The 20,638-nt window shown below is 31.6% G+C and overlaps 1 pseudogene; it reads right to left on the bottom strand.

Annotated features, from left to right (window-relative positions):
* Positions 1 to 6,028: 6,028 nt before the first annotated feature.
* Positions 6,029 to 11,361, bottom strand: LOC124921795 (annotated as a pseudogene).
* Positions 11,362 to 20,638: the final 9,277 nt, after the last annotated feature.

Here is a 20,638-nt window from a genome sequence, read left to right as displayed (position 1 = left end):
TCCAAAGGGATAAACACTAAAAATTTAAAAGATTGAGAACGATCAATTATCAATGTTGGTTTTATAGTGATTGTGATTTGGTGACTTGTGATTTGAGTGAGACATAAATTATATTCGGTAATTATAAAACTCTATGTATGAGAATACTTCATTTCTGTATATTCTTATACTTAGTTTGTTTTGTCTTACAAATAATATGATAAAATGGTATTGTTGCAGTGTGGATAGAAATACCAAAATTTAAAAGATAGAGAACGATTACTCAATAATGTTAGATTCATAGTGATTGTGCTTTGGTGGCTTTAGATTTGAATGCTTTGTGATTTGGACGTATAATTATATTCGGTTTGACATTAAAAAACCCGTGTATGAGAATACTTCATTTCTGCATATTCTCCTATCTAGTTGGTTTATTAATCTTAAAAATAATATGATAAAACTATATTGTTGTGGCGTGGATAGAAACACAAAAACTTCTAAAAGATTAAGAAAGATCACTTAATAATGTTGGTTTATTGTGATTGTGATTTAGTGACTTGTGATTTGAATGTCTTGTGATTTGAATGTCTTGTGATTTGATATGTATAATTATATTCGGTTTGAAATTATAAAAACTCTATGTATGAGAACACTTTATTTCTGCATATTCTTTTACTTAGTTGGTTTAGTCTTACAAATAATATGATAAGACTATATTGTTACCGCGTTGATAGAAACATTAAAATTATAAAAAATTGAGAACGATCACTTACTAATTTTGATTTTATAGTGATTGTGATTTAGTGACTTTAGATCTGAATGTCTTTTGATTTGGCACGTATAATTATATTCGGTTTAGATTATAAAATTATGTGTATGAGAATATTTAATTTCTGCATATTATCCTATTTAGTTGGTTTATTTTTACAAATAATATGATAAGACTATATTATTGCCGCGTAGATTGAAACACAAAATTCTAAAAGATTGAGAACAGTCAATGGTTTATAGAGATTATAATTTGGTGACTTGTGATTTGTAACTTAAAATTATATTCTCTTTGAATTATAAAAACTCGGTAGATGATCATTTACCAATGTTGGTTTTATAGTGATTGTGATTTGGTAATTTATAATTTGAGACCTATAATTATATTCAGTTTAATCTTAAAAATAATATGATAAGAATATAATATTGCCGCGTGGATAGAATCACAATAATTCTATAAGATTCAGAACGATTATAGTGATGGGAATTTGGTGACTTTAGATTTGAATGTCTTGTGATTTGAAATGTTTTAAAATTATAAAAACTATGTATATGAGAATATTTTATTTTTGCATATTCTACTACTTAGTTGGTTTAGTCTTACAAATAATATGATAAGGCTATATTGTAGTCGTGTAGATAAAAACACAAAATTTTAATAGACTGAGAATGATCACTTATTAGTTTTTTTTTATAGTCATTGTGATTTGGTGACTTTAGATTTGAATGACTTGTGATATGAGACGTTTTAAAATTATAAAAACTCAGTGAATGAGAATGCTTCATTTCTGCATATTCTCCTACTTAGGTTATTTAGTAGTACAAATTATATGATAAGACTATTTTATTTTCTTGTGGATAAAAATATAAATATTCTAAAAAATTGAGAATGATCATTTACCAATGTTGATTTTATAGTGATTGTGATTTGGTAACTTGTGATTTGACACGTATAATTATATTCAATTTGAAATTAAAAATAATATGATAATAATATAATGTTGCCGCGTGGATAGAATCACAATAATTGTAAAAGATTAAGAACGATTATAGTTATTGCGATTTGGTGACTTTAGATTTGTAAGACTTTTGATTTGGGACGTATAATTATTTTCAATTTAAAATTATAAAAAATCTGTGTATGAGAATACTTCATTTCTACATATTCTACTAGTTAGTTGGTTTAGTGTTACAAATAATATGAAAAAGCTATATTGTAGCCTCTTAGATAAAATCACAAATTTTTTAATACAATGAAAACGATCACTTATTAATGTTGATTTATAGTGATGGTGAATTGGTGACTTGTGATTTGAATGATTTGTGACCTAAAATTGTATTCTATTTGGATTATTACAAATGTTGGTTTTATAGTAATTGTGATTTGAATGACTAATGATTTGAGTCATGTAATTATATTCGGTTTAAAATTATAAATATTTGCATATTAGAATATTTTATTTTTACATATTCTCTGACTTAGTTGGTTTAGTTTTACAAATAATATGATAAGAATATATTGTTGTTGCGTGGATATAAACACAAAAATTATAAATGATTGAGAACGATCACTTACTAATGTTAGTTTTATTTTGATTGTGATTTGAATGTCTTATAATTTGAGATGTATAATTATATTCGGTTTGAAATTATAAAATCTCTAAGTATGAGAATATTTCGTTTTCTGCATATTATTCTACTTAGTTGGTTTAGTCTTACAAATAATATGATAAGACTATATTGATTTCGCGTTGATAGAAACACAAAAATTATAAAAGATTGAGAATGATCACTTACTTATTTTGGTTTTATAGTGACTGTGATTTGATGACTTGTGATATGAACGACTTGTGATTTATGTCGTAAAATTATATTCGCTTTGAATTATAAAAACTAGGTGGATGAGAATGTTTCATTTCTGTATATTCTCTTACATAGTTATTTAGTTTTACAAATAATATGATAAAACTACATTATTTTCATGTGGATAAAAACACAAAAATTCTAAAAGATTGAGAATAATCACTTCCTATTATTAATTTATAGTGATTGTGATTTGGTGACATGTGATTTGAATGACTTGTGACGTAAAATTATATTATGTTTGGATGATAAAACTCTGTGTATGAGAATACTTCATTTTTTCATATTCTCATACGTAGTTGATTTAGTCTTACAAATAATATGATAAGACTATATTGTTTCCATATGGATAGAAACACACAAAATTTAAAAGATTGAGAACGATCAATTATCAATGTTGGTTTTATAGTGATTGTGATTTGGTGACTTGTGATTTGAGTTGAGACGTAAAATTATATTCAGTTTGATATTATAAAACTCTATGTATGAGAATACTTCATTTCTGCATATTCTCATATTTAATTGGTTTAGACTTACAAATAATATGATAAAATCATATTGTTGCCGCATGAATAGAACTACAAAAATTGAGAAAAATTGAGAAAAATCACTTAATTATGTTATTTTATAGTGTGATTTGGGGCATATATATATTCGATTTGACATTATAAAATATGTTTAACAAAATACTTCATTTATGCATATTATCATACTTAATTGATTTAATCGTACAAATAATATGATAAGACTTTATTATTGTCATGTAGATAAAAATACAAAAATTCTAAAAGATTGAGAACGATCATTTACCAATGTTGGTTTTACAGTGATTGTGATTTGATGACTTATCATTTGAATGATTTGTGATTTGAGATGTATAATTATATTCGGTTTGGATTATAAAACTCTATGTATGAGAATACTTTATTTCCGCATATTCTTCTACTTAATTGGTTTAGTCTTACAAATAATATGATAAAACTATATTATTACCGCGTTGATAGAGAACAAAAATTATAAAAGATTGAGAACGATCACTTATTAATTTTGGTTTTATAATGATTGTGATTTGGAGACTTTAGATTTGAATGTCTTTTAATTTGGAATGTATAATTATATTCGGTTTGAATTATAAAATTCTGTGTATGAGAATATTTCATTTCTACATATTATCCTATTTAGATGGTTTATTCTTACAAATAATATGATAAGACTATATTGTTGTCACGTAGATAGAAATACAAAAATTCTAAAAGAATGCGAACAATCACTTATTAATGTTGGTGTATAGAGATTATGATTTGGTGACTTGTGATTTGTGACGTAAAATTATATTCGATTTGAATTATAAAACTTAGTGGATGAGAATGTTTTATTTCTGCATATTCTCATACTTAATTGATTTAGTCTTACAAATAATATGATAAGACTATATTGTTTCCATATGGATAGAAACACACAAAATTTAAAAGATTGAGAACGATCAATTATCAATGTTGGTTTTATAGTGATTGTGATTTGGTGACTTGTGATTTGAGTTGAGACGTAAAATTATATTCAGTTTGATATTATAAAACTCTATGTATGAGAATACTTCATTTCTGCATATTCTCCTACTTAGTAGGTTTAGTCTTACGAATAATATGATAAGGCTGATTATTTCCGCATTGATAGATACATAAAAGTTATAAAAGATTGAGAATGAACACTTACTATTGTTGATTATAAGTGATTGCGATTTGGTTATTTGTGACTTGTGACGCAATATTATATTCTGTTTGGATGATAAAAACTGTTTATGATAATACTTCATTTCTGCATATTCTCTTACTTATTGATTTAGTCTTACAAATAATATGATAAAACTATATTATTACCACATGGATAGAAACACAAAAATTCTGAAGAATTGAGAACGGTCAATTTATCATTGTTGGTTTTATAGTGATTGTGATTTGGTGACTTGTGATTTGAATTGGGACGTAAAAATAAATTCGGTTTGAAATTATAAAACTTTATGTATGAGAATACTTCATTTCTGCATATTCTTATACTTAGTTGGTTTGGTCCTATAAATAATATGATAAAATTGTATTGTTGTCGCGTGGATAAAACTACAAAAATTCTAAAAGATTGAGAACAATCACTTACTTATGTTATATTATAGTGTGATGTATAATTATATTCGGTTTGACATTATAAAAATTTGTGTAGCAGAATACTTCATTTTTGCAAATAGAGCAACAAAGTGTTCGGTTTTACTGAAACGCCTTTGATTGTTTTCACTACTTTTTGTTGCAAAAAACTTGGATCTATGAAACAGTTTTGTCCTTTCCAAAAAGAAATGTGTTGAGTAAAAAGCCAGTTACGGTAAAGATATGCTCCTGCACACTGGACATGGTCTCATGGATGTTAACGTTAGATGCCTTGATACAAAAGGAAGACGCTATACATGTAAAAACACAAGTACATTATGAAGAATGTGCAAGACCTTTGCCGCATAACAGGAAGCAATGAATAGCATTACGTTCCTTCAACCTTTTCTTAATCTGTTCCCGAGCGCCAATATAAGTAACACCATAGACTGATGTCATCACTGTCTGTTTCACTAGTTTCCTATCCACCTATATGTTTGCAATTGATCAGTACCATAAAACCCCTATACTATTTGGATAACAAACACTAAACGAGCATACCATCATCAAAAGAAATAGATTCATGATTCCCCTTGTTTTATTGGCAACAGTAAATACATGGTTCTTTTCGGTAAATGAGTACAGAAAAAATATGGTTTCTAATACTTTGGTTTTCCAGAATTTGATGTAAATCATGTAATGAATGCAGTAGTAGATTGGACCAACCTGACTGACCAACAACCTTGCCCTCAATGCATCCCGAAATATTGCAGGATCTTTTTCAGCATCTCTTCTCATAATATCAAGTACTCTGTTTGGGAAATCAAGCACTTTTAGTTTTTTTTTTTTTAATGTAAACTTTTATTAAAAATAGCGCAATATGCATTCACACGTTACAAAAGTGAAGGAAAAAAATAACGTAAGAATTTTAAATGTCAACAAGATCGAAAAATTCTCATCGCGTTCAAGCCCCCATTTTTTGGATTGAAGCGAATGAGTGTAACATAAATCCTTTGAGACGCTCGTATTCATGTCTTTTACCTTCAAAAACTCTTCTATTTCTTTCTTTCTTTCCAGATCGTCCAAACATTTTTAGTCATACAGAAGGAATGGTATCTTTAAGTCATGAATATGATATTGTGGTGGTCTGGGCTAGAGACTTGGAATTATGCAGCATATATATGGTAGAACATGCTTATGATTAACATGTCATTAACTTCTTTGAGTATAATAGAAATTCAGAGAGCAGCACAAATCCTATAATATATATGCACTTGTTCTAAGAAACATGTTCCTAGTGTCAAAAATACATTATTCAAATCTCCTTAATCTGGAATCTCCTACTAGGAATGACCAAGAACTAACAGAAGTAAGGTCCTTCCTAGATATAAATGAAAATAATTACCCAAGTTAAACCATCATATAGCACCTGGTGGACAGGAAGATGAGAACTTGTTGTCTCAGGAGAAGAGCTTCTTAGAGCTTCAGTGAGATTAATGCAGACAGCCAGGCACTGAAAAGGATCTTCCGCATTTAGCCACCACCGTCTGCCTTCAAGAGGCCTGTCTGCAGAGTCAAATATGTCCTCAAAGTGATTTTCGGTAAATGCTACTCTCCCCTCATGAGATAATTTGTCCACACTGCCTGCATAAAGATTAATTAGCCAAGTGTATCTTCAACCAGCGCAAACCAGACTTCCCAAGAGGGTATCCCTCTGCAAATTCCAGAACACCACGGCAAACATCTGAACCAAGATGGTTCAAGTATGGATGCATTGGGTATGCTCGACCTCGAAAGTCAAGATTGTGAGGGTAGAAGAACCCTTCTTCGTCTCTCATTCTACGTGCTACCTGCTTGGCAACAAAGGTCTTGTCAAGAGCCAAACTAAATTTTATAGACAGTTTTGAACATATTGGAATGGAACCTACTGCAAGTTTAAGCTCCAAATCACAGCGTTGACCATGCCTCTCCCTGTTTTCTTTTTCAACAGATCTAACTTTCCACTTCCACTTCTTAAGAAGCGCTTCATCTTCCGTATCTGGTTTGTCTGGTATAGGAATCTGCATTGCCAACAGGATGTTAATAATATTTCTCACCAAAATAGAACTGAATTAACCAGAATATCACAGAACATTAGGGAAAGATAAAGAAACTAACATCATTACGGTCAACCACATCTGCAAGACAACCTCCAATAGACCATATTCTATCGACAATGCTGAGAACCCTTTTGTTTACCCTCCATCTGGTACTTCCAAGAGTGTCAAGGGCCTGGCACGTCACAAGTGATTGAACAAACAAATAGTAATTTCCAACAATTAATATTTGGAATTTCATTGATAGTTAAGAATGTCACGACACTAAAAGCAGTTTCCACTTATCACAAAAACAAAAGAATATTTCAGAAAAGACTAACACTATGTTGGGTAGAAAATCACTGAAGAAGGAGATCTCTAACCTCGAAAACAGGCTCTAGTTGCTCTCTATGGGCCCGTTTTACCTCTTCACGTTGCTGTTTTGCTCCATGTGTGCGCATAACATAAGAGGGTAAGAACAAGTATGCTCCTTTGTCATAACTACACAGGAACAGTAAAAGATACTGTAGGCAAAGTTGGAGGTTATTATGTAGATTCCACTTTTAGATAAATAAATAAAAATCTAACTTCAAGTACCCCGTCCACTTCACTGGAGGAATCAACATTGGCATATAAGGGATGACCACGTGCCTAGCCTGTCCATGAGGAAGACAACCAACTCACATTATCCAGTTTCCAAGGGCAACTTATATGTCTTTTTAATTAATTAGAAAGTTGGTGGAAAAGTAAGATTATGACAATCCATTCATGCAATCAAAAAGTTTAACATGCCATAAGACAACTAAGACCAATATCAGATTAGCTCAGGTTAAAGGTTGATGAAGCTAATCGTTTTGTGAACTCTTAACTTGCATGAATATAACTATAACAGCATGACATGTTGCAAATACATATTCACATATCTGAAGTAGAAGAATATCAATATAGTTACTCACTGATCTCTCCAAACCCTTAAGCACAAGTGCGTCACACTGAATAGCACCATACCTTCTACCAACCTTCCTGTCATTGCTAAACAAAGCCAAAGTTATTATGATATGAAGAGAGATATTAAGACTGAAGCAATTATGATTAGTACTTTGTTTCTTTCACAACTGTTATGAATGTGTGGATGAATGCAGGCCGGATCTCAGGTGGATAGTCTGCAGACTGATCAATTGGTGATTGTATGTAGGCAGTTTGCAAAAGCAATTCAATTAGACGACTCCCTACCTGGAATCAGAGCAGGAATTTGAATCCCACAAAGCCTAATATAGAACTGAACTGAAAACCATGAAATGGAAAAAAAAAAAAAAAAAGATAACCTTTGCTTTGACAACTTGACCCCAGGGTCTGGATTCATCCTTTTTGTTCACTATCTGCCGGACTGTATGCAGCTTTTGTTGTTTGATCAAGTTAGTAACCTTTTTCCGCAGTCTTCTAACATCTTGATCCATTATATCAGATCCAACTTCTTCTATTTGAGTATCTTTGTTTTTGCTTACTCCTTTCTTCTTTGTTTTTTCCAGAAATTTCTGTATTTTAGCCTTCACATAAGAAAACAAATTGAAATGTGAGACATGTATGATTCATGAATCAGATATATGCAGAGAGAAGTCATCTTTGTTCATCATCTCTGAGATTTTACTCTTTTCTCTTGTTGCTTTAGTCCACACAGTAATGTACCAGGAGACAATCAAACAAAGTCATCAATAATTGGAAAATAACAAAATCCTAAAGTTCTAGAACAAACATATCTATCTTCCTACCAAAGATGAAAATCATCACAAAGATTCATCATTGCAACCAATATCTTATGTACCCAGTACCTTCCATATATATCTGCTAACATCTGCATGACACACTAATGATCATTTATTCAACCTCTTTATGATTAGACTATATTGTTGTCGTGTAGATATAAACAAAAAAATTCTAAGAGATTGAGAATGATCATTACCAATGTTGGTTTTATATTGATTGTGATTTGATCACATGTGATTTGGGACGTATAATTATATTTGGTTTAAATTATAACAATTATGTATGAGAATATTTTATTTCTGCATATTCTCCTACTTAGTTGGTTTATTATTACAAATAATATGATAATACTACATTGTTGCCGCGTGGATACAATCACAAAAATTCCACAAGATTAAGAACAATCACTTACTAATATTAGTTTTATATTGATTGTGATTTGGTGGCTCTAGATTTTAATGAGTTGTGATTTTGGACGTATAATTATATTTAGTTTGAAATTATAAAACTTTGTGTATTGTAGAATACTTCATTTTTGCATATTCTCCTATTTAGAAAATTTTCTAAAAGATTGAGATCAATCACTTTCTAATGTTGGTTTATAGTGATTGTTATTTGAATGACATGTGATTTGTGGCATAAAATTATATTATCTTTGAATTATAAAAACTGTGTTATAGAGTACTTCATTTATGTATATTCTATTATTTAATTGATTTAGAATTATTGTTACCGCAAAAATTCTAATAGATCGAGAACAATCATTTACTAATTTTGGTTTTATACTGATTGTGATTTGGTGGCTTTAGATATGAATGACTTGACATTTTGGACATATAATTATATTTGGTTTGAAATTATAGAAACTTTGTTTATGAGAATATTTATGATAAGAGTATATTGTTGCCACGTAGATAAAAACACAAAAATTCTAAAAGATTTAGAATGATTACTTCTTAAGTTTGGTTTATAGTAATTGTGACTTGATGACTTGTGATTTGAATGACTTATGATTTTGGGACGTATAATTATATTCAAGTTAAAATTATAAAAACTCTATTTATGAGAAAACTTCATTTATGCATATTCTTCTACTTGGTTTAATCTTACAAATAATATGATAAGACTATATTGTTTCCACGTGTATAGAAACAAAAAAATTTAAAAGATTGTGAACGATCACTTACTTATTTTGGTTTTATAGTTATTGTGATTTGGTAACTTGTGATTTAAATGACTTGTGATTTGGGACGTATAATTATATTCAGTTTGAAATTATAAAACTATGTTTATGAGAATACTTCATTTTTGCATATTCCCCTACTTAGTATGTTTAGTCTTAATATGATAAGACTGTATTGTTGTCGTGTGGATAGATACACAAAAATTCTAAAAGATTGAGAATGATCCCTTACTAATGTTGGTTTTATAGTGATTGTGATTTGGTGACTTGTGATTTGAGATGTATAATTATATTCGGTTTGAATTATAAAACTTCGTGTATGAGAATAATTCATTTTTGCATATTCTCCTACTTAGTTGGTTTAGTCTTACAAATAATATGATAAGATAATATTGTTGCGGTGTGGATGAAAACACCAAAATTCTAAAAGATTGAAAACGATCATTTACTAATGTTAGTTTTATAGTGATTGTTATTTGGTGACTTTAGATTTTATTGACTTGTGATCTGGACGTATAATTATATTCAGTTTGACATTAAAAAAATTATGTGTATGAGAATATTTCATTTCTGCATATTTTCCTACCTAGTTGGTTTATTAATCTTAAAAATAATATAATAAAACTATATTGATGTGGCGTGGATAGAAACACAAAAATTCTGAAAGATTGAGAAAGATCAATTACAAATGTTGGTTTATAGTGATTTGACTAATTTGTGATTTGATACATATAATTATATTCGGTTTGAAAATTATAAAAACTATGTGTATAAGAAAATAATTCATTTCTTCATATTCTCCTATTTAGTTGGTTTATTAATACAAATAATATGATAAGACTATATAGAATCACAAAAATTCTAAAAGATTGAGAACAATCATTTACTAAATTTTGTTTCATATTGATTGTGATTTGGTGGTTTTAAATTTGAATGACTTGTGATTTGGGACCTTTAATTATATTTTGTTTGAAATTATAAAAATTATGTGTATAAAAATACTTATGATAAGACTATATTGTTTTTTTTAAACTGTTAAAAACCATTTCATTAAAATCCTAAAAGTGAGAAGGTCAAGAATCAAAGCTAGACAAATCTTAGATATGATTAAAAAATAACAATCAAACGACCCCAAAGAACTTAATTAGTAGTAATCAAACATAAAAGAAACGGAGATTACAAGACAAGATTAAAAATTGTATAAAATTCTAATTATCCCGATCAGGATTTTTATTTTCATACCAACCTGATGTTTCAATACGTTATCTTCCTCTTCCCCTTCCCTTTCCTTTCTTCTTACAATGAAAGGGGGATGAACTGAAAAGGTTGATGAATACTGCCTATTCTTATTTTGATTTATTTCTTTATATGAATCCGTTCTGATTTGATATAAAGAATTTTTCTTCAGGATTTCCGGGCTCTTCACATTGTTGTTCTCAACTTGAATTTCGAGATCATTGTCTTTGTTTCCTTCATCTTCAACTTTGGAATCCTCAGCAACTTTGGAATCCTCAACAAATTTGGATTCCTTTGTATCAACTTTGGAATTTCTTCTTCTTTTGATTAGCCTGAGTATGTTCCTCTCTATTTTCATTAGCAACCACTTCAATTGGATTTGATTGAGAGTCCTCAACTATCTCTTTAACATGATTAGATTGAGTTTCACCTCCTTCTTCGTACAGATTTCTTTTTGTATAAAATTTTCTATATCTTCTATTTCCTGTTCTTTAACCACATTTTTTCTCTTTGAAAATAGGCACCTCTGTTTAATTTTCCTGCACCTCTACTTTCTAACCTTTATGAATTTTCTGATCTTCTTACTTAACCAAATCACATTTTGGGCTTGCATGTTGGAAGGTATTGCAGAAAGAGACTCTATCTGGCCTCCACTCATAAGTGATTTTCATGACAGTAGGTTTTCTTTTCTATCTACTACTGTCATACTTTTTGACAGTGTATTTCTAGGATGCATCTCAATGCTAATTCTAGCAAATGATAGGTGCTCTTCTTCTTCAGTAATTGAGTTCATGTACAATGGTTTACCCAATAAAACTGCAAAATGACTAAAGGCTTCAGAATTGTATATATATGTACAAGTATATTCTAGAGTTTGAACGATATATGTGCAGTTTTTTTGGATTACTCAATAGGTTCAAGTCTTCAAACCATTTTTCAAACTTCATACAGTTGGATCTTATATATGTATGCCCAATTTCTAGAATTTCCTCCAGATTAGATCCCTTCTTAAATTTAAGGAAATATAAATCATGGACCTTTACTGAAATCGTCTCCAACCCTTTATATTCTCATTGCTTCAACATTACATCTTTAGTAATTATGAAGGATACTATGTTTTTCCCTATGTAGTTTCCCACAACTACATTTTCTCATTCCTTTATACAGTTTTTCTCTACTTCAGTAGGCAATTTATATTCAAATGGTGAATTCAATACCTCTAATTTTATTTGTGTATTGCCCAACTAGATTTTCCCTTTATAGGCATGATCCTCTGCTTTTTGGCATTGTTGTTCTTCTAATGATTTAGATTTGAGAGCCTTCATCAGCCCCTTTATTATAGAAATTGACCATTGAACAATTTCTTCATATTCTTCTTTTTTCAGTAGATTCCAGTCTTGAAGATATTGAATGTTGAGTTGAATTATAATTTGTTGGGATTTCTTCTTATTGATGACAATTTCTCCTCAGTGGGCATGCATAAGGAACTTTGTAATCTGAATCTTGAGCCCAAACAGATTAGCTCTTTCATTATAGCGTATCTTCCAAGCTCTTTCATTATCCCCTGTTTTTCTGCATCATTTTCAACAGGAGTTACCAGTGTTATTGTATATTAAATCAAAACCATGTAATATTGTTGTTGTAGAGTAGGGTTTTTGCGATGAAACTATAGAAATTGTACATGGACTGGCTCTGTTAACCAATGCTCAAAGCCTAAATAAATTTGATTCCTCACTTGGTAAGTTCGTATATTTTATTTTATGTAATGTACTATAACCATTTAGATAACATAAAATTTAATTTGAATGGATAACTTCCCTTACTTGGTTACACTTTATTTGAATTAAGTACAAGTGATCAATTAAGGTAGACAAAAAAAAAATATTAAGTTCATAATGCAATAGTAATTCTTGGAGAGGAAAAAACTTAATGATTAATTAATCTGTTTGGATGTCTGAAACTTCTGTTACAATAATTCTTTGTAACAAAAAAAAATTTAGTCTTACCTAATTTGTTAAACACATATAATATATCTAATAGAATTTAAGATCAGTATTATACGAAGAAACTATAGATAATTAGTTAGACTTAATTAGGTACCATAGACATTAAATACAAGACAAAAACCTCATATTCTATATATTTATTTTTAAATTAGGTTTGATAATTATTTGAATATCTAACTCTATACATTCAATATTCTGTCGACTTATTAGGAAGCAATATTACTTCATTTGTGATTTTGAATTGGAAAAATATTAAGTATTAAATGATTAAATCATAAAGGTTAAAAATACATCAGTTCTGCATATTCATATTCATTTTCTTAGTTGCTTTAGTTTTAAAAAAAGAATAATATATAATAAAACTATATTGTTGTCCACATGAATAAAAACACAACACTTCTAAAAGATTGGGAATAATATCACTCAACATATGATTTTGAATTTAAGAGTATTAAGTATTACATGATTAAATCAGTACGATACTTCATTTTTGTATATCTTTTTTACTTAGTAATTTAGTCTTAAAAAATATATTGTTACAAGCGTGGATAAAAACACAAAATTTTAAAACGATTGGAAACAATATCACTTACTAATGTTGGTTTTATAGTAATTATGATTTGGTGACTTATGTTTGAATGACTTATAATTTGAGACATATAATTATATTCGGTTTGAAAATATAAAAATTTTGTGTATATTCTTCTACTTAGTTGGTTAAGTCTTACAAATAATATGATAAAATTATATCATTGTCGCGTGGATAGAAACATAAAAATTTTAAAAGATTGAGAACGATCACTTTCTAATGTTGGTTTTATAGTGATGGTAATTTGGTGACTTTATTTGAATGACTTATGATTTGAAAGTATAATTATATTTAGTTTGAAATTATAAAATTTTATGTTTATGAATATTTCATTTCTTCATATCAAAATAACTTCTTAATGTTGGTTTATAGTGATTATGATTTGGTGACTTGTGATGTTTATACTCGGATTATAATTATAAAAATTTTGTATATTAGAATACTTAATTTGTGTATATTCTCCTACTAAGTTGGTTTAGTCTAATAAATAATATGATTAAACTATATTTTGCCTCGTCGATAGAAACACAAAAAATTTAAAAGATTAAAAATGATCATTACCAATATTGGTTTTATTGTGATTATGATTTGGTGACTTTTGATTTGGGACATATAATTATATTCAGTTTAAATTATAAAAACTGTGTATTTTAATACTTCATTTATGCATATTCTCCTAAATAGTTAGTTAATTATTACAAATAATATGATATAATTATATTGTTTCCAAGTAGATATAAACAAAAAAAAATTAAAATTAGTTTAGTGTTACAAATATTATGATAAGACAATATTGTTACCGCGTAGATAGAAACACAAAAGTCTAAAAGATTGAGAACGATCACTTCCTATTGTTGATTTATAGTGATTGTGATTTGGTGACTTGTGATTTAATGAATATGATTTGTAACATAAAATTATATTATATTTTGGATGATAAAATTATATTCTTTTTGGATGACAAAATTTTTGTACATGAGAATACTTTATTTCTGCATATTCTCATACTTAGTTGATTTAGTTTTACAAATAATATGATAAGACTATATTGTTTCACATGAATAGAAGCACAAAAATTCTAAAAGTTTGAAAACGATCAATTACCAATATTGATTTTATAGTGATGGTGATTTGTTGACTTGTGATTTGAATTGAGACGTAAAATTATATTCGTTTTGAAATTATAAAAACTTTGTGTATGAGAATACTACATTTCTACATATTCTCATAGTTAGTGTGCTTAATCTTACAAATAATATGATACAAATCTATATTTTTGTTGTGTGGATACAAATTTTTTAAAGATTGAGAACGATCATTTACCAATATTGGTTTTATAGTGAATGTGATTTGGTGCTTTAAATTTGAATGATTTGTGTTTAGTACATATAATTATATTCAGTTTGAAATTCTAAAAATTTTGTGTATGGGAATACTTCATTTCTGCATATTCTCCTAATTAATTGGTTTAGTCTTACAAATATTATGATAAGACAATATTGTTATAGCGTAGATAGAAACAAAATATTCTAAAAGATTAAGAACGATCACTTCCTATTCCTATTGTTGATTTATAGTTATTGAGATTTGGTGACTTGTGATTTGAATGACTGTGATTTGTAAAGTAAAATTACATTATGTTTGGATGATAAAATTATATTCTTTTTGGATGACAATATTTTTGTGTATGAGAATATTTCATTTCTGCATATTCTCCTAGTTAGTTGATTTAGTCTGATTATATCGTTGTAACATGAATAGAAGCACACAAAAATTCTAAAAGATTGAGAAATATCAATTACCAATGTTGGTTTTATAGTGATTGTGATTTTGTGACTTGTGATTTGAATTGGGACGTAAAATTATATTCAGTTTGAAATTATAAAAACTATGTGTATAAGAATAATTTAAAACAAGGAACCAACACCATTAGGTTGTGATAGGCCATATTTCCTTCATGGAAATATTGAAGAGGTTCTGTAAAACAAGGTTTCATAAAACAAGGAACCAAGAATCAAGTTTGCAAGCTCAAGAAGTCCCTCTATGGACTGAAGCAATCTCCTCGTCCGTGGTACAAAAGGTTTGACGAGTTCATGCTGAAGCAAGGCTTTACTTAGAGCAGATTCGACAATTGTGTCTATTTCACTGAACTCCAAAATAAGTCTTTAATGTACTTGTTAATCTATGTAGACGATATGCTCATAATTTCAAGTAATGTGATTGAGATTGTTGAAATGAAAACACAATTAAATTCTGTTTTTGATATGAAGGATTTGAGTGATGTTAAGAAAATTTTAGGGATCAGCGTGACTAGAGACGGAGTTAATAGAAAATTGATGTTGTCTCAGCAAGACTACTGTAAAAGGGTAGTGAAGTTGTTCGAAATGGAGTCAACTAAGTCATTTTCTACACCAATTGGATCTCAGTTTAGTTTGTCTTTGGTGAAAAAAGATCAAGTTATGACGGAGTATGAGTACATAAAACAAGTCCCTTACTCAAATTGTGTAGAAAGTTTGATATACGCAATGATATGTACAAGACTAGACTTGACGTATGTAGTTGGTTTGGTAAGTAGATTTATGGGTAGACCTGGAAAAGATGATTGGCAAGCCATCAAGTGGATTCTTAGATATTTGAGGGTTCTTCTGATTTAAAAGCTGATATATAAAGTTTCTGATATGAGAGACTTTCAGATTATTAGGTATTGTGATTCGGATTTCACAGGAGATTTAGATAAACGGAGATCATTATCCGGATATATGTTTACTGTTGGAGGAAATACAGTGAGTTAGAAATCAAGTCTGCAGCATGTTGTGGCTTTGTCAACTACTGAATCTGAGTATATTACTCTAACAGAAGCTGCTAAGGAGAGTATGTGGATAAAAGGTTTTATTACAGAATTAGGTCTAGGAGAATTTTAAGATACCATTTTCTGTGATTCACAAAGTGAAATTCACTTGTACAAGAGAATTGTGTTTCATAAGAGGACCAAGCACATAAATGTGAAGATGCATTTCATACGGGAAGTCATTGATAGAAAATAGGTATAAGTGAAGAAGATCTCCACTCTTGTCAACTCGGATGATATGTTGACCAAGACTATTCCTATGGAGAAATTTTAAAAAGGTATGAGCTTTCTCAGACTTGGAGAAGAATAAAGCACTAATACCCAAGAGCTCGAGTTTGTTTTTTAACACAAGTTGCAGATTAAAGACAAGGTGAAGAACTGTAATGAAGTGTCTTGAATCTATTTTTTTTGTTAGATTTTATAATGGTTAGTATTATTACATATATGCAATTATTTTTGTTAATCAAATTCTATAAATAGCTTGAGAGTGTTTGTAATAGCTTGAGAGTCAAAAGGTTTCGTGAAGATATCTTTATACTAAAGAAGTTTGTAATCTTAAATTTCTCATTATAGTGTATTTATTAGTATATTGTATATATCTTGTTACCTTGTTTAGATTCCTAGATTAGTGGGTTACCTTGTTTAGATTCCTAGATTAGTGGTTTACCTTATTAAGAGTCTTTTGACTAGTATATATTGTAACATTGTTTATCAATAATAACCATGGGATTCATCTCTATCATGGTATCAGAGTAAAGATCCTCTCAAGATCATCAATCGAATTTTTTTTTCTCTTCCTCCCACCTTGCTGCCTCACGCACAAACTTCTAATGTCTGTCCCACCTACTAATTCAGACTCCTCCTCCAATCAAAGTCAGACGCCCACCACCATGTCTGTTTCTCAATACCACTCTGCTTTCTCTGTTAACAATCTCCGCTCCATAATTCCTATCACCCTAGAGATGGGTAGCGAGGAATATCTCTCTTGGGCAGACCTTCTCGAAAACCACTGCTTGATTCACAATGTTTACGAACATCTCAAACCAAAAACTCCCAACGCCTCCGAAACACCTTCAACATCTTCCGAGACCGACTCTCTTCTGTGGAAACGCCTTGACGCCCTTGTCAAGCAATGGATATTTGGAACAATATCCAAGGATCTACTAAACACGATCCAAAAACCTGGTATGACGGCTGCTCAGGCTTGGGAACGTTTAGCGAATATATTTCAAGATAACACAGGTTCTCGCGCTATGTATCTTGAAAATAGGTTTTCTCAAATTCGTCTCAATGATTTCCCAAACATGAGTGCTTATTGCACTGAATTGAAGATGATTGCGGATCAACTTGCTAATGTTGATTGCCCCGTTTCTGAAAATCGACTGGTGTTGCGTCTACTTGGGGGTTTGAATGAAAACTACGAAACAATCGCCACCATAATAGGTCAAAAGAAGCCTCTCCCATCTTTCTACGATGCTAGATCTGATTTGCTCCTTGTTGAAACAAGGAAGGATGAATTCGTCCACACAAACACCTCTTTTATTGCCTCGGACGATCGTAGCCAAGGCCGCGGAAACAACTCTAGCCAATCAGCCCGTGCTACCGGCCAGCAGCAGCAGCAGGGCACCTCTAGCGCGCAGGAACAGGCCGGCCAGGGCCGAGGACGCAGCCAGCGCGGCAGAGGACGCGGTCGCAACACCAGCCGCACATACCACCAGCAGCAGCAATTCTGGGCACCTCCTGGCCAACAGCAATGGGCACAGTGGGCGCCTGCGGGCTGGACAGCACCCCCTTGTCCCTACCCGACACAACAGATCTGGCCGCAGCAGCAAAGCGCCCCCTGGCACGCATCTGGTCAACAGCAACAAGGCGCCTCCTGGCGCGGTTCTGGCTATCAGCAGCAACACACTCGGACAGCAGGAGCAGGCGTACTCGGTTCTCGGCCACAGCAGGCCTACATGGCTGAGACGAGCCAGCAGCAGCCCCAAAGTTACGTTGCAACCGATATCAATCAGGCGATGCACACTTTATCCCTTACTCCGCCTGACGATACTTGGTACATGGATTCGGGAGCAACTTCACACATGACACCCAACTCAGGTAGTCTCTCGCCTTATTCTAATTTAAATTGTGTTAAAAATATCATTGTTGGGAGTGGACAGGAAATCCCGATTCGCGGTATTGGTAAAACTAACTTAAAACCACCCTTACCACCCTTACTTCTGAACAATGTTCTACATGCTCCCAAACTCATTAAAAATCTTATATCTATTCGTCGGTTTACTCGTGATAACAACGTCTCTGTAGAATTTGACTCACTTGGTTTTTCTGTAAAGGATTTCCAGACGGGGAAGGTTATCATGAGGAACAATAGCTCGGGGGATCTCTACCCACTCTCTCTGTCGAGCCAAAGCCAAAAACCCCCAACTAATTCTTCGTTTACTGCAATTTCGTCAAATTTATGGCATAATAGATTAGGACACCCCGGTGTCGATATTTTGCATTCTCTCAATAAATCAAATTCTATTTCTTGTAAGCCCGTTTTAGGGTCTAAACTCTGTGAGTCTTGCATCTTTGGTAAACAAGTTAAGTTACCATTTACCAATTCTGTCTCTTATACTACTTCCCCATTCGATATTATTCATAGTGATTTGTGGACGTCGCCTGTGCTAAGTACAAATGGACATAAATACTATATTCTGTTTCTTGATGATTACACAAATTTCCTTTGGACTTTTCCAATTGGAAACAAATCCCAAGTATTCTCCGTCTTCTCTACACTTCAAAATCAAATTCAAACACAATTTCAAAAGCCCATTAAAACAATCCAATGTGACAACGGAACTGAATATAACAACAGTCAATTTCGTACATTTTGTGACAAAAATGGTCTACAATTTCGCCTCTCTTGCCCCTATACTTCTCCTCAAAATGGTAAAGCAGAAAGAAAAATACGCACCATAAATAACATGATTCGAACATTGCTTACTCATGCTTCTCTCCCGTTAAATTTTTGGCATCACGCCCTCGAAATGACCACTTATCTCCTAAATATTCTTCCAAATAAACAAATTCGAAATTTCTCACCCACTCAACTTCTATATAACCGAACTCCTTCTTACTCTCACCTAAAAATTTTCGGTTGTCTTTGCTATCCTCTTCTTCCTCCAACCACTATTCACAAACTTCATAAACGCTCTACCCCTTGTGTCTTTTTAGGATACCCCTCTAATCATCGCGGCTACAAATGCTACGACCCAGCCTCAAAAAGATTTATCATCTCTCGTCACGTCATTTTTGACGAAACAAAATTTCCCTTTTCTCTTGTCCAAAACCCAAACTCAACTCACCCATCTCAATCCGAACCAATAACCATCCCAATACACATCCAAACCCCGCCCATCACCGAGTCCATTTCCCCACCAAACAACACTCCATTACCGAGCCCATTATCAACTCAACACACTCCACCAAACCCACCATCACCCATCACCACTTCACCAGGCCCAAACCCAAACACGACCAGCCCGTCCACAAGACCAAACCGTCCAAATCATTCACCAACCATCATCAATCCAACACGGACAATACGAACCCGCGCAATGGATGGGATTGTCTGTCCAAAACGCATTTTCAATCTAAACACACTCACATCTCCATCGCCTATTCCCAAAAACTCAAAGTTAGCTTTATCAGACCCGAATTGGAAAGCCGCCATGGACGATGAGTTTAACGCTTTAATTAGTAATAAGACTTGGGACTTGGTTCCGCGTCCTCAGGGTGTTGATATTATACGATGCATGTGGATTTTTAAGCATAAAACTAACTCTGACGGCTCTTTTGAGAGGCATAAAGCCCGTCTTGTTGGTGATGGCAGGTCTCAGCAGATTGGAATCAATTGTGAAGAAACCTTTAGTCCTGTTGTCAAACCAGCCACCATACGAACTGTTCTGAGCATTGCTTTATCGAAGTCTTGGTCCATTCACCAAATGGACGTCAAGAATGCATTTTTACATGGTAATCTCAACGAAACAGTTTACATGCATCAGCCTTTCGGTTTTAGAGACAAAATCTTTCCCGACCATGTTTGTTTATTGCGCAAATCTTTATACGGCTTAAAACAAGCTCCTCGTGCTTGGTATCAAAGGTTTGCAGATTTTGTCTCTACAATCGGTTTTACACACAGCACGAC

Source organism: Impatiens glandulifera, chromosome 1 (genome assembly GCF_907164915.1).
Source record: "Impatiens glandulifera chromosome 1, dImpGla2.1, whole genome shotgun sequence".
NCBI lineage: Eukaryota > Viridiplantae > Streptophyta > Magnoliopsida > Ericales > Balsaminaceae > Impatiens > Impatiens glandulifera.
Note: the sequence above shows the minus strand (reverse complement) of the source record. Positions and strands in the feature narration are given on the sequence as shown.